This window comes from Phaethon aethereus, assembly GCF_964289735.1.
Source record: "Phaethon aethereus genome assembly, chromosome: 2".
NCBI lineage: Eukaryota > Metazoa > Chordata > Aves > Phaethontiformes > Phaethontidae > Phaethon > Phaethon aethereus.
In genome coordinates, this window is record NC_138582.1 from 123,658,343 (window position 1) to 123,674,285 (window position 15,943).

A 15,943-nucleotide genomic window follows, 5' to 3' on the forward strand; every position below is an offset into this window, starting at 1 on the left:
GTGCAGTGTTTTCCACAAAGATTTTTTTTTTTACTTCCTGCAACTGCTCATAACTAATTTTCCTAAATTATAAGATTTGTGTAATTATATTCTGTTTCTGAGGGTTCATTACTTAGTATTTAAAAAAGGCAGTTAGAGAGCTTGCTCGTTTCTGAATTGGCTGTACCTGGTTTTGTTTCTCTTACTAAATTATATTTAGCAATTTTGAAGTTGCAGTTTCTGGCAGTGGTGAATGTAATGAATATAAATACTTTGATACTTTCCCTTCAGGATTTTTTGTATTTTAGTTGGAGTATATAGATATTAGCATACAAATGTGGGAGAACCACTATGGTTTTGTCACTGCGTGTTTCTAGCTTAGCATTTAACAGGGAGGTACACAAAGTTATGAGAGTGCGTGTTTCACTGTAGAGAAGAACTATTGAAGACTTATTTTGAACTCAGCTATCTAGGGAAAAACAAAGCTTTCCTCCCCACCCACACTTCTTTAAGAATGCCACTATTTCCATTTTTACCTTCAAGTTAGCTTTTATTAAATTAGCTAATCTGTCAAGCTAGTTTTGTGTGAGGATGAAGAAATACATTAAAGGAATTGTCATCCCATTCTCCTAACATAGCAAAACAATATATAACCACAAAAATTCAAACAATGAAGGGTTCAAAAAGACAGCCAGAACAGAAAAAAATCTATTACATATTCTCATATTCACAGGCATCTATTACTGTGCTCTTTGGCTAGTTCCCATGAACGTTAACGTCAGAAGCAGGAGTTGTGGTATGGATGGGTAACACAGGCTATATTCCAGCAATCCCTCCTCAAAAGTAGTACTTGAGAGGATGAGGCTGTTAAGAATATTCCTGTAAGGAAGATAGGTGATGTTTATGTTGGGGGAGGAAAAGGCTGTTAAGTTTTTTTCTGTAAGTATCAATATCAAATAATTAATTTTATTTTTGAGCTGGTATGGCCAAGAATTAGTGTTCTGGAGAAATCTCTGCTGTATCTGTTATATCCCTGGAATGCTATTAAGCTGTCATAGATAACTACAGGATGTCACATAGCCTTTTTACCCACTGGCTTTGTTTTTTTTTAATAGCTTTTATATTCTTGAATGCTTTTACCTGTCACGGTTCAGAGCTTTGATTCAAATAAATATTTAGGAACCTAGATGCCTTGTCTTAAACTTCTTCACACTCCATTGGCTGGGAATATATCCTGATAAACTTCTTGGGTTTTGTTCAGCGAGGACTATCTTAAGGAGACCCTTTTAATATTTTAATACTTTCATCCTGTGAAAAACAGGCATACCTAAGTATGTAACACAATATTAGTTCACTGTTAAGTTTGGAGCAAAACTTTTGGTTTCACTCGTAAATACTGATTTATGCAATCTATATGCTTCATGGGAAAATTTTGAAGACATTGTAACTGTTATGTTTCCTAGATAAAGATCTTGGAGAGTGTCACTGCTTCATCTCACTGCTTAACATGTGAAAAGTTTTGGGGTTTTTTTTCCCAAGAGGCTGCCTTTTTAACCCAATCTAAAATCTGTACCTTAACATGTATGGAGTTCATACCTGTCCCTTGCTGAAGTGTCAATGAGAAGCTTATTTAGATGTAAGAGCCCCAGGTGTGACCTCTTCCCTCCCACCCTGGGGGTCTGGCTGTAGGGTCTCAGGGCATGGCTCTGTCACCTTGAATCACGCTCCTGAGAAAAAGCGTGTAAGAACTGGTCAGGGGCTCCTTTGTTTGCTCTGGAACCGCAAGGTAAGTCGGGCACAGGCTAAGGGGAAGCCTTCAGCTACATCCCAGCCGTGCCCGTGCCTGGCCATGTACCTCACTGATGAACCCTGACCTGTGACTTTACTTTCTAGCTTGACCTCAACGTGCCTTATTGCAAGGGATTTGTCTGATGCTCACTGGCTTGATGGCTTAACCAGGTTAGCATCACCAGCCTGGAGCTCCTGCTCTTGTTTAGGAGCCATGGGACTGCACGTCTCTCTTCGGTGAGGCCTCTGCCCCATGTCTGCTGTGGTGTCACCTTGGGCCCCCAATTCTCCTTTACTTGGAGAGCAGCTCTCTCCTGTGCTTCCCTGGCAACAGACACAAAGGAATTCTGGTCAAGTCAACTTGACTTTGTGTACGGAATAACCAGTCCAAAATGATGAGGGACACTGCACTAAGCTATCTTCAAATGATATGTGTTTTACAGCTGACCACTGTTATGTAGCTTGAATTTGTCTGCTAGTTTATTTTGAGGCCAAAAGGGGAGAAAAAAGCCTGAAAGCCAGTTTTGTTTCTCGTGTAATAAAATACAATTGATTTCAATAGAACTATATTGATTACAAGACAGCAGAGTTTAGACTAGTGTCTTGCCTCAACAGAAAAGTTAGTTTAATTCTGACACTATTTCAGTGAAAATAAAATGCTCTCAAACTTGTATTTGTTTGTTTTTTTTTAAAAAAAAGCCTTGGGGATATGAAATGTCCAATACTATTTATTTGTCTTCTCCAGAATATGAAAAATCCTGATAACATACATAGTTAACAGCATAACTGCAAATTAAAAAAACAAAAACAAACAAAAAACCCCCAAAAGAATAATAAGCATACAGATTACTTTGTGTTTGTTCTTTCAATATTTCAGTTTATTTCTCCAGGTGAGAACCAGCTGTGCGAAGACTTGGTTAGAGTGAAAGGTCTATTAGGATCACATGCAAACACTTGGACAAAGACCCAGAGTTTATACGGCCTTTTACCAAAGGCAGATCTGGGACTTTTATATTCTGCCTATCACCAAGCCCTAGCCAAAACCGGGGAACATCTGTGTGTGTTTTTTCTTTCCAATCTTCAGTATAACTGCAGTAGTTAAGGAGGAAAATCTGCTCAAATTGTGAGTCTAACTTACTCTATATCTTTAGAGAATTTTATCATCCATTCCCCATAAACCAATTTATAGTGACGTGTCTTGCAGATGGTCCACCAGCAACCAAACATTTAGTGCAGCTCTCCATATATCAGGCATTCAGGTTCCAGGATATAATGTCCAGGTTTTTTTGCTGGACACTCAAACAATGGAATCACTGGTTTGATTTATGGTTGCATAATGTTATGAAAAAAGAGAGATCAGTGCCTTTGCACTCAGACAAAATAGCTCTGTCATTTCGGGTTCAGGGCTATAGCCAGGTACACAGTGGTGTTGCATTTGCCTTTCTGTTAGGGATTGGCACTCTGGATTTGCCTTCTAAAATGATTAACGTAATACTGAGGAGAGACTCCCTTGCAAACGGAGGTGTCAACAAAGATAATATGAACTATGACACAAGCTGAAAAGAAACAGTACTCGCCACATGAAGGGCGAAAAGGCAAGAAAGTTCTTAACTGGTATTGATTGTTACGGCACAGGCAGCTATCAAACGTACACAGCAGACAGTTACAGCACAATTAGAACTATAGAGCTGGCCTCTCACCTCAGTTAAAGGGAAACCTGGCGTGGCCAATGTGACAAGGAGAGGAACTGTGCCCTCCTTTGCTTTCATCTTGTGAAGTGCTTCTTCCTCTGCTTCTGTGGACTGTTTAGTCAGGTCTTTCATTTGCCTTTAGCCAAGGTGTTCATTCTTTCTCTCTTTCCCACCAGGAAATCCATGCTTAAGAAGAAGAAAAATAGTAGACTCTGAAAACTGGGAAGAAATCTCAGTGGGGGTGGGGAAAGGAACAAATAGTATTATCTCAACTGCTGATAACTGTTGCAGGTCTTCAGACTAAGAGCACTTCCTCAGGAACCCTACGCAAATCTCTCTCTCCTCATCCTTCAGAGCAAAAGCGACTCATCTGAGTTAGCTCCTCAAGTCGCTGTTCAGCTCCTTCCCAAATGAGCTTTGCAGATGAGATCCACCCTCCTAATGAAGGTACTTAGCAGTACAGAACAGCTGTTTCTCACCACTACACATAGACGTATTTATCATTATATTCTGTTATGTGTAGAAATGTCTTTCATTATTCTTAATGCTTAAATACAACCTCGTAGGTCATCTTGTCACTTCTCATTCTCCAGTTAGTATCACCAGGCAGCATCTGGATTGCTGACCTTGTGGGTGGAGGAAGGATGACTTTTTTAATACAGAGACAATGCTGAACCTAGTGTCAAAAATTGAATGAAGATTAAAAGGTCTTCAGAGTGCTTCCTCTGCTAAGTTAAATTGTCCAGTTGACTCCATGCTTATGAACTGATTTGACGGTAAAAGAGTAGTTTCAAATAATGATTTAAATTATCTACCTCTTCATATGACACTTTGCTAATTGTTGGTTACTGGAACTCTCTCCCATCTGTAAGGACAACGGCTGATATCTATACAGGAGTTAACAGATACCAGAGCATAAGTATCTATACCTATATCTGCAAGTGCTCCTTCTAGATTCCACATTTAACACTTTAAAAAAAAGAATTCATCTGCTTAACCTTGTCATGATCATACTTGGGTAAGAAACTAGTGTTAATATGTAACTGTAGATGGGAGTGCTTCTGAAAGATATACCAAGATGATCTCTGAAGTTACTGTTTAAGTTAAATTTTAACTCAAAGTACAGAGAATATAAATAAGGCCACAATCTTCTCAGCTTTCTATGTATCTTCAGTCTTTGCAAGGCCGGCTGATATCATGCATTTTAGATGTTTTCTTCCACCTCTTCTTGCAAGGTCCTCACAGGGAAACGCTCTTTCAGTTTTAAGAATATACACTATTTAGACCTTCTTGCAGAGGCTAGTTTGTTTTATGTCTATGACTGCCAGTGGTTTTGATGTTCTTGACTGCTTTGTATCTAACCTGTTAGAGAGAATGTATTTCTTTGGTGTGCAACAGGAGTGAATAACTGGAAATCAAAGTCAGTGAACAATTGCCATACTCCCTATGGTAAGCACAAACAAAAGCCACCTTTTATTTACATCTTAACATGTTCAAACTTGTTCCTAAGGGATACTGCTGGAAACTAACCCCTAGCTTTGGTTTAAACTGATTAGCTGAGTGTGTTTATTAAAATGAACATTGTTCCATCTTTCCATGTTTTGCATGAAGACATCTTCGTTAATTTGGATTTCTCTTTAAGAAAATAAATTCTCTCTACTGAACTCTTCATTTCCTTTGGCACTGAATCAACATGAAAGATGTACCTTAATGTTGCATGTGGGTAGTGTGTAGATCAATTGATCCTACTTCTCCTTTTACTAATAAATTAAAGGGGTTTTGCAGATATTTGCTGCGACATAGGGAATTGGAAATACGGGCACAAATTTCATCAAGGTAAACTGGAAACAGATTTTCTTACAGGTTGGAAATCCTCTTCTGACATTAAGATTTTGCATTGGATTGGTTCTGAGGTGCACTGTGTACTTATTCAAAAACCTGTAGGCAGATAAAAGGTGGTGTAAGGTGTACTTTTACTTCAATAAATGTTTAGGACCCTCGTTTGGGCACCTGAGGGTTTAGAGATTTATTTATTTTTTTTTACTATTTTTGGGACAACTGTGCATTACTGGCACATGACTGAGTTTGAAATAATGAGGACCAGAGAGCTCTGCTTATAGCCTCAGAGCAGTGAATGTTACTGTCCATCTAAGAATCTGCATTATGACACACCGTGATGCAGTGGGGATGCTCCACCCACACTGAGCTTTTTTTAAAAGCTTATGAGCTTATTCACTGGAATACTGTGTCCTTAGGGAAAAAAGCACAAGTAAATCTATTTGCATAGTTAGCAGGTTTTGATTTCGCAAAAATTCTGTCCCAGTCTTATGTGAACAAAGGTGGAAAAATGGACTCTGGCAACAACATCTATATCCACAAGACATTCCATGTGAGGGTTTGTGAAGGTGATGAAAGATTTTGTGCCCACAGAACAAGTTGTTCTTGCAAAAATATTACTCTGTGCCTGGACTTGACTGACTGGTGAATAATTTAAAAAGAGAGGGAGTTTGTCTGCCGTGATTATGTGAGGGTCAAATCCTACTCAAAATTTGATTTGTATGATGATGACTCTTATGCAAATATTCTGCTTATTAACAAGATCCTGCACAATGTTTCCCCCAAAGCTTGGAATGTGATCATGTAGTTCAAATTGATCCTTTTGATTCAAAACAACAGGAGGATGGTTCCAAAACTTAATTTCTAACAAGAGGGTTGTATTGCATTCGGGTGGTGATAAACCCCATTCACAAGCTGTGAGATATCTAGGCCTGAACTATTTGAGCACTTTTAAGGTAAGAGTGCAAGACTAGATCCTGATATGAAAACACCAACCTAAACATTTTGAGGATTTTCTGAAAAATAAACCAAAAAACACCCTGATGTATGAAGGGTTTGTCGGGGCTGAAATGTTTTACCCTTGAGATTTTGCACTGCAATTAATCAACAACATGGATGTATCTTCTCTTCTTTTGTGATGATGAGCATTGACAGTGAGCCTTCTCTTGACAGAAAAAAATCGCTTCTGTACAGTCTGTGACATTTTGAAGAGCACTAGCTTAATTTTTAAAACAAACATCTGGAAATAGAAATGTAGGTTAGAAGAACTAGAAATATGAGGTCAGAGGCAACAGCCTTTCCCCAGCAGTCTATCCTGAAAACTCAACTATTTTCTAATATTTAGTTCATTCAGACAAGGAAAGCTCCAGATTAGTTTTCTGATAAGGTTGTGGGAGACCACACTGAAGTGATTCATTGACCAACCCAGAATGGCCCACAAACTTAGTGTGAAAGTTCGTGCTTCTGCAGCTCAGTGTGGCATGTGTGGTTTGTAAGATGACTGGGGCAGCGAAAGGATCAGTGTTAAGATCAGTGTTATAGAGCTAAATAAAGTAATTCCTTCCTGAATCTGATAAATGCCTAGAGGTAAAGCCGTGGTTCCCATGAGTCGGTGTTACATACGGAGTTTGAGTAGCATCATAGTTCCTCTGCCGGAGGAAAGTAGAGTTGCAGGCAGGTGACAATTACTGAAAATAAGAGTAAAGGATGTGATTTGTTTGTAAATCCTCAAAGCCTATGAAGAGAGGATGAGGTTTAGTATTTTCACGGGACTGTGTTAAATGTTTAATTTACTGATGATCAGGCAAAGATTAGGGTTGCACGAGACCGGGTGAAGACTGTTGTTTATTATTGGACTATGGGGATTCAGCAGAGTTAAGACAGGACTGGTATTTCCAGGGGATAGTGTTGTATCTCCATTATGGTGGTCGCTGCTCAAATTAATTTTGTCACAGAAAGAATTTGGGTTAGAAAGAAGGTGCTGGCAAAACAATCAGCTTACATGGACCCTGTGTGAGCGGTATGGATGGAAATGTCACTTCTCATCCTAACCTTGTGCGATGTTCTAGGTTGCAGCAATGAACTTGTAGGCTCCTTCTTCCTCTAACCTTAAGTCCAATTTTTTCTATGGGACTGATAATACCATATGCGTGGGAAAAAGGGAGCCTCAACTTTGACACAATTCCAATGAAGTAACTGGGTATATCGGGTATAAATTTGGTTGTTTCAGTGTCTTGGAAACCATATACTTTCAGCGTACAAAGACAGTAATTTCACTTGTTCTGTTTATGAACTACTAATACTAACATATATGTTTGGATCTAGTCATCTTGCACAGAAAATATTTGATATACATGGAAATACTTCCAGATTGAATTTGGTATCTATTTTATTACACGACTGTCCAGATGTTTAAGAATGGCTGCTAGAAATGCATTTCCAGAGCATTCTGGAATTCCAGAGCACATCTACATCAGTTATATTGCATAAGACAAATGCTTTTGTCAAAGAAATTTTACTTCAGTACAACTAAAAATAAATGTTTTATGTGTGTATAGGTACTTATGGAGGGATATAGAAGGAAGGTCGCAGGTGGCTGTGTGAATTTGATGTTAGATTACTGAGACAAATTACATTTTCACTAGCTTTAAAATGCTAAGGGATTTGGGGATGTCAAGCAAAAGTACTTTGGCCCTTAAAATGATGTGATGCAGCTTATTCCCTGTCAGAAAAAGAACTAGTAAAGCACTTCTGAGTAGATGCTGACTGCTGGTGGGGACTTGGGGAAAATGCAGTTCATCACTACTCAGCACTTGTCTTCCTGACTTTAGTGAGTAATTAAGTTGCAGTGGCCCTTTTAGTGATCTGAGCTATGCACCAAGAGATTCAAAGCCTGAAATCCAATAGTGTGTGCTCTCCTGTTTCCTGACTAATCCTATAAGATGCAGTGGGTTGAATGGATGATCTAATAAGAGAACATCACTGCAGTCAGCTCACTCTTCTGCAGAAATTAATAATGAAAGCCCACTGAAATGAAGAGAAAGAAACTCATTTATGAAGAAAGAATAAAATAAAATAGCTAAAGTGGAAAGTTGCCTGTTGGAGAATCAGATCTGGTAAGCAGCTAAGTATAGAGTATATCCACTATATATATCCACTATACTGTGTGCACCTGTAATTGCTCAGTTTCTCACGTCTGCTCTTCTAGTAACAACATTGACAGAAAGTGGCCTGGGAAGGTGGTTTCATGAAGCATGTAATTCAGAATTTTGGCTGCAGAATCATTTAGAAGTGGAAATACATCTGAGAGATTTCCTCACTGGCCAAGGAAGTTTGTAAACCAAATTACTACCATATAGACACAAGTGAAAACTCTACATTTATAGAAGGGAAGAAAAGGTAGACATAGAATTGCAGAAGCTGGTTATTGGGTCAGTTATTAAATTGTTTCTCTGTAGCTCTATTGCACAAATGAAGTGTTTTCACCCTTCTGTGGGGAAAAGCTACACATCAAAGATACTTTGCAAGCTATGGAACTGACCAAATACATTTATCCCACTCTGGAAAAATTTGCAGCCAAAAAATCTTGCTTTTTGCATAAAACTTTCAACAACCCTTCCCCTTTCTGTGCAGTGAAAACACCCCTTCTCTTCCACCTCTGCACTTTCTCCTTGCTCCAGGAATTATAATCCTCCATGCCTTTTCCAGCTCATCTTCTCTCGTACTGCTCTCAGTCCCTCTGAACCCCTATTGTTGTTATGAGTTGTCCCAGAAGCCAAAAAGGGGAATTAAATACAAACTGCAGGTCATTCTTCACTGCAGCTTCTTCACCTTCTGCTTTGGCAGCAGCATGATGGTGCTCCCCAGCAACTGGCAGTTTACCATACTGCAGCTCTGCAAGATAAGTCAGGGGCCAAGGCTTATCAGATGTTTTTTAAAAGTTAGGGATTAATTTTGCCTGGAAGGAAGTTCAACTAGTGTTGTGGGACTGTCTGGACCAAACCACCCTAAGGCATTATGAACTTGGCAACTTACTTATAGCAAATTTAACTCGTGAGATGTTCTGTTGGTGGAGGAGACTGGAAGTTTTGCAGGGAGGTTTGCGTCTGCAGTCACACATTTCTCTGTCGTGCATTCCAACTTGTATGTCCCTTCCGCAAACCTGCAGCTGTCTGCTCCTGTGTCCTCTGTGCATCTGGACCAAGTCCTCTTGCTCTTCCCAAGGCAAAACCAAGCGGTAAGTAGCTTTCTTTTTCTGAGTTGTGAAGAGACCTGGGCAAACAGCAAAACCTTCTTTCATATAAAACTCAGTTTGGGACACATCTTGGGTCAGGAACAGTGGCAGGATGAAAACATCTCACCTAACTCTCACTTAAAAGCAGTCTGACAAGCCCGTCTCGGAGTCCTCTGTACCAGAGAAACACACTCCAGTGAGTGTGAAGGCATCGTTGACATATTGCTGATTTCTTATTTTAGGCTTCAAGGCCCTTTGGACAGGGTGTCTCACTGTTTTTGAACAGTGTCCAGCACACAGGAGCTTTGATTTGAATGTGACAATAAGGTGCCTGACTGTACGTAGGTAGACTAATGACACTGGGCAGGCATTTGATGAACCAGAAGAGAATCCTACAGCTCCTGATTCTGAGGCAAGACCTTTGCCCTAGGGCTCTGCCCTCCCACCAGCTGGATGAAAACCTGTAACTGTGAACATCAAGAAATTGAGTGGAAAGAGAGGAGTTGCTTGTGACTGTTTGCCATACTTGGTTGCCTTGTCATCTGTAGGATATATTCTATTCAAAACGGCTTCACATGTGGTGCAGTTTAGCATGAGCATATTCTGTGGGATGAGAGTCAGTTACAGGACAGCAGTATCTTACGGTTTCATACCTACAGTGATGTCTTGAACCAGTAATAAGTTTATAATGTTTTGACTCCGGATTTTATGCATATTCAGATTCTTGAATATCCTGATTACTTATTTTGCTGTTCATTTCATGAAAATTCACTGTTCAGAAGCAGATTCCTATGCCAGGCAACAGCAGTGTTGGTGTTTCAGGAGGTATGTAACTACAGATGCTTCTTACGGGCGGCTTCTTCTGAGCCCTGATTTCTTACTTGCCACCAAGGTGGAGCGATTTCTCATCTGGCTTCTGGTTTCGCTATAGGACAAGGGGTAACAGTTTTAAACTGAAAGAGGGCAGATTTTGACTAGATACAAGCAAATTTTTCACAATGAGGGTGGTGAAACACTGGCACAGGTTGCTCAGAGAGGTGGTAGATGCCCCATCCCTGGAACCATTCAAGGTCAGGTCGGCTGGGGCTCTGAGCAACCTGATCTAGTTGAAGATGTCCCTGCTCATTGCAGGGGGGTCGGACTAGATGACCTTTAAAGGTCCCTTCCAACCCAAACCCATTATATTCTATGATTGTATTGTTTTTGACTACGATGGACTAAACTCATTCATACTCCAGCTCCAGGGAAGTCAGCGGAGGTTCAGCCAGGATTAATTAGAAGCAGTATTCAAACTTCAGCAGTCAGAATCAGGGTACCCTGCTACAGGTCATGTTGCTCCTGGGGCTCATTCTTTATCTACCAGAACAGTCTTTTAGCTAGTTTTTGTCCAACCCTTAGGGGATGGGTTTGGAGGGAAACAGGCTGGTTTGTGGTGTGCAAATGCTTGGTCCTGTAGGACCTGATCAGGTCACAAGCACCTATTTGCTTTCTATAGGTCATCATATACTTTGTCATTATCAGAGTCTATGCCGGATTTGTACCAACACTATTACACTCAAAGGCTTTTAGTTGCTGGTACCAAGACCACTGGGTAGAGGGAGCACACTCCTCTGCTGCTTCTGTGTGTCCCTGCAAGGGATGGGCACGCTCTAGCCCTTAATACATGTGTTTTCCTTCTTAGTTTATATTAAGATCTGTAATGTGAATCACAACGCAGTCCTGGTGCCTGTATTATACTCCCACTGCATACACCTACAGCTATCTCACGACAAACCAGCTGACAAATTACAGCTTCTCCCTGCTACTTTGTGACACTGATACTGATATTAGAATGGTGACTTATTAGCAGAGTGTTCTTTCTAATCCAATAACAGCAACACCACCAATAAGTGAAGTGCATGAGGTCTGACTGAAAGCAGTCAAATCTACCACTTGTTTCAGGCAGGACAGGCATAGAATCGAGGTTGAGAAGATGTTCATTTCCTTGGTAAAATCAACCATGAAAGGTTTTCTTCCAGTTAAAAAAATGGGGCTGATGTCAGGGACTGTTAAATTATGCTATTTCCTTGTGTATGTATTGTCACTTCTCTTGATGTTTCCCTGAAGACATCCCTTTTTGGGGGAAAACATGTTCAGTCCAGCCTCACTGTCTTCCTGTGTGGTAAGGGAAAACAGACATTGTATCATCAAAAATAGCACTGCCTGACAGCCTCTAAAAATACACATCACACATCGCTATCTATTTTAAATAGCTGGCTACAGGAAGAAAACCTCTCCAACATATCTCAATTATAAAGTATTGACACGTTAACATTACACATAAAAGAAACAGCTCCTCATTAACAGAAACTTATAACGAAGTTGCTAAGCATTTTTTAGCCATTTTGAACAATAGAGTAGAAAGATACATTAGACTGCTTAGACCCTCTGAGGATACGGGTTTGGGAAATGCCCACAGAGAAATTAAGTGAATCAAAACACGAGGTACTCACTCCATCATCTAGAGGATATTGCCCAGTTACTATATAAGCTCAAACCTTCCATTAATGACCCATGATCAGACCATAACTGAAGGGAAAGGAAAACCATACAAATCATGGGATACAATTCTGTACCCCAACATCATTCTGAAGTGCTCTCCTCTTCTTCAGGGGAGTTATTTAACATTGATACTGAAATACTGAGAACTCTGGCAGCTGTTGAGTGTAGATTTTGCTCTCCTCAAACTTTCCTGGATTTTGGAGCTAGTAGGAAGTGCAGCCTTCATAGATATTCCAGCTGCCAGGATGGACGTAGGGAATTGAGTGTTGCTGTTCCTTACTCTATTCACTCTTCGGAGTATCTGACCAAGTCGTGAAGTATGAAAATGTGCTGCACCTTTCCATCGGCCATGCTAATATTCTTTCCAGCTCAACTACTATCTGACACTACAAGAATGTCTGAAGTTCACTGTAACCATTACTGGGGTTAACACCCTAATTATTACCTTTTGCTCAACAAGAAGATATAAAGTGCACTTTAGCCCTTGAATGGGATCAATTTATGTGCTTTTGTGCAAGCCAAAATGCTTCCTTTTGAAAACTCTTCTTAAATTTTCTGCATTTGTTTCCTGTACATCCTTACTTTGCAAGTGGTTGTTGAAATTTTTGCTCTGAGGGACTGGCAACAAGATGCTACCTGCAGTTCGATATAACTTACAGGGCAGGACACTTTCATGTGGGCTCTAAATGCAGTTTGACCATCAGTTCCAGGGATGCTTAGAATATCCCTCAGTGAGGATTTGACATTCATTTCTCAGAAGACTGAAACACATTATTAGCATGTGTCATGGAGTAAGGAATTCAGAGTTTTCATTCTTTTGAGCTTTTAATTGCCCTTAATGCAATCCTAAAATAATATTTGTTTTGAGATCAGCATTTTAACTGGATATTCCATAGTTTTTCTTCTGTTAAAAACATAATCTCTTGCTGACACCATGTTTACCAGCAGACAGATAGCGTATGCAGAGTGATCTCTTGTCATCTTATAATTGCATAGTATGGAATGGGAGGTTTTTTTCAGGGGTCATACAATAAACATCTCTTTTGTAGACACTGTAGTCTCCAAAACCCAGGTAGGACCTGGGTTATGAATTGGGAAAGTCTTTTATTATTGGTGATGCTTTTGACTTGCTGTGAGACCTTGAATGAAAGACAGTCCCTCTACATTGCCTCAGTTTGTCTTCCAAACCACTTCTTCTCCATGTGTCTCTGAAACCTTGGAATACAGATTGTCCCTTAAAGTAAAAATAAATAAGGAAATCTTTGTACATAACAGCTTTGTGGTTGCAAGCAACGACAAGAGGTTGTTGCTTGTTTTCTCACTTTTGGAATTGCTAAGTCTATGGAACAGAAATAAATCGAATTCACCCTGTATGCATTACAAAGTATAGGAAAGCCATATGTGTTACACAGGTCCATCCTGGAATGGTAATAAGCACACAGGATGCATCTGTGTGGTTGTCATGTCAGTGATTAATGTCAAAGTTTCCTTATCTGGCTGATGTTAGATGAATTAAAACTAACGTACTAAATAACTTGACCAAACCTCGTTGATTTGCTTTACTTCCAAAACAAGTAATCCATTTTTCTTGCAGAATGGCTAGGAAAGGGAACTCACTGTTTCAAAAAATGCAACTTTGTCTTGTTGTAGTATTAAGGAAAGCATTGTCAGTTTGAGAGAAAACGTTTTCTCTGTGCTGCTTTGTCCCAGTCTCTGCCTCTTGAAAGAGAACCTTCCCTCAGGAGCCTCAAAATCTGCTCTTGCTTCCTCTTGTTACTATTCAGACAGCATGCAGCAGAGTTTTACTGTCGGCACATAAAGGTTTAATAGTGAACTGCAAAACAGCTATAACCTGGTCATGCTCTATTACTGTTTCATGTCTCTAAATGTGTTCTTTGGACAGCCTCAAAAAGTGTTGTTGTTGTGCCAAAGAGGTGATGTGAAAGGTGTTCCACTCGCTGACGGTATCCTAAGTTTACTTTCTGTTTGCAGAACTGTGTGATAAATTTACAGGAGGCTTAAGACTTACCCAGCAGAACTGGCATAAACTATTCCTTTATGGTAGTACTGGAATACTTCTCTATGAGAATCCTCTGACAGAGAATAAAAATTACAGTATTTCAGAATACCTATTTCCCTTTAAGAAGGAGAGACATGATGGTTTGGAAAAATGTTATATTTACTCTGGAGTGTACTGTACACAGAGACAGTTATCCTGAGGTAGCTATCCTTCTGCCACTCAGTTGCACCAGTTAGGCATGCCCTGGTAGAATAATAATGTGCAATAAGGTGCAATCTACTTTAATCAGGACAGATCTATGGGGATGACACTATCGGCGTGTAAGTTCAGCAAGGAAGAGCTAGCAGGTCATTCTCTGATGTCATGTGAAGCGATGGGAGACTTGTTATCTTCTTCACCAGAAATTGGTTTATGAGCTATACACTGACTCCTCTTATAGCATCTTTAGGGTTAAAATAAAGTCATGAGGGTTTCTCATTTAGATTTCTGTAGCACTGAGAATGGGTAGTGTTTTCTGTACTCTGGTCTGTGTTTTACGAATAGGTAAATACCTTTGGTTAGTGGTCAAGCAGAAATACAAAAGTAAGGATATTTCTCAATGGCAAGTTGGTTCAGTTTTCTTCCTTTTGTTATCCTTATTCGAGGAGTTGTGGGGCTCAAAGTGTTAATGGATGTAAAGTGCTTTAGCAATGGAAAGAGTTGTCTAAGTGCTGTTGCTGTTATTCTTATAGTGGCAAGTCCAGACTGAAGGGAGTAAACTCTTCTATTGCTATGCTGTAACTGGTAAGTAAAATGAATAAAATGCAGACTTGTCACCTTTCTGAGTGCTGGACTTAGGGGTTAGTCATCCTCTGCCCTCAGGTTTCCACATTAATTTCTTGCCGTCATGCTTCAGAAGTGAAGGACTTTCTGAGACAGAATATTTCAATAGACTACTAAAAATAGATGCGTGCAGGTGGCAGTGTATTTGGGTTATGAACTGTTTGTGGATAATGAATTAGTCTTTCCCTTAATAATCAATCTGTTCAGCATGCAGGAGGAGGGGAGAAGTGTGGATACCTTCTAATTATTTTGCCATTCTCCAAAAAATGCTTTTGGCAAGATATCAACAGGCATTAATAAACATTAATAAAACTTGAAAGCAACAGTAAAAAGTATTTGATTCAGAGGTGGTAAGTACTTGCCTGACACCATCCTAATTGATGTGCACTCTCCAAGCACGGGGAGGGGCTGTGCAGAGAGGAGAGCCCACTTCGATGGAAAGCTGTGGGGGGTGGCCCTGGCAGGGAGATGAAAGGCTCACCTTTCACAATATGCTGTGTAACGCTGACAGAAAATGACTTCTGTTAGCAGAGCAGCAGGCATGGGGATGGAAAGAAGCTCAAAAAGCACGTCTGGGAATGTGAGTGATGGGCGGCACAGTGGAGGTGAAAGACCCTGCAACTCCAGTCTCTTGGGAAGAGTCACGGAAAAGAAAGCAAAAGGTAGATGGCCTGGGGAGGAGAGCTCCAGCAAAGGTAGGAACGTGCTGCCCTTCGGTTTCACATAGATGTGAGCAGAACCTAGGATCTCCCAATGTAAACAGCTCGTGTTGGTTGTTGGTCAAACTCTGGAGTCCTGAGGGTCCTTGACACCTGGGTTGGAGATGGTCAACCAAGGTGGGGGCTATATCAGAGAGGTGGCTGTTGTGGTGGATGTGCTCTTCCCTGCTCGTGGACAGAGGGCCTGTTCTAGTGGATGGGCAAATCCATGGATGAATCAAGACAGACAGTGATCTGGGCTGTGGAACAGATGTAGCAAACAATTTTTGAATATTTTCAATTGTACAAACACTTGAATTGTGGCTCATCTGAG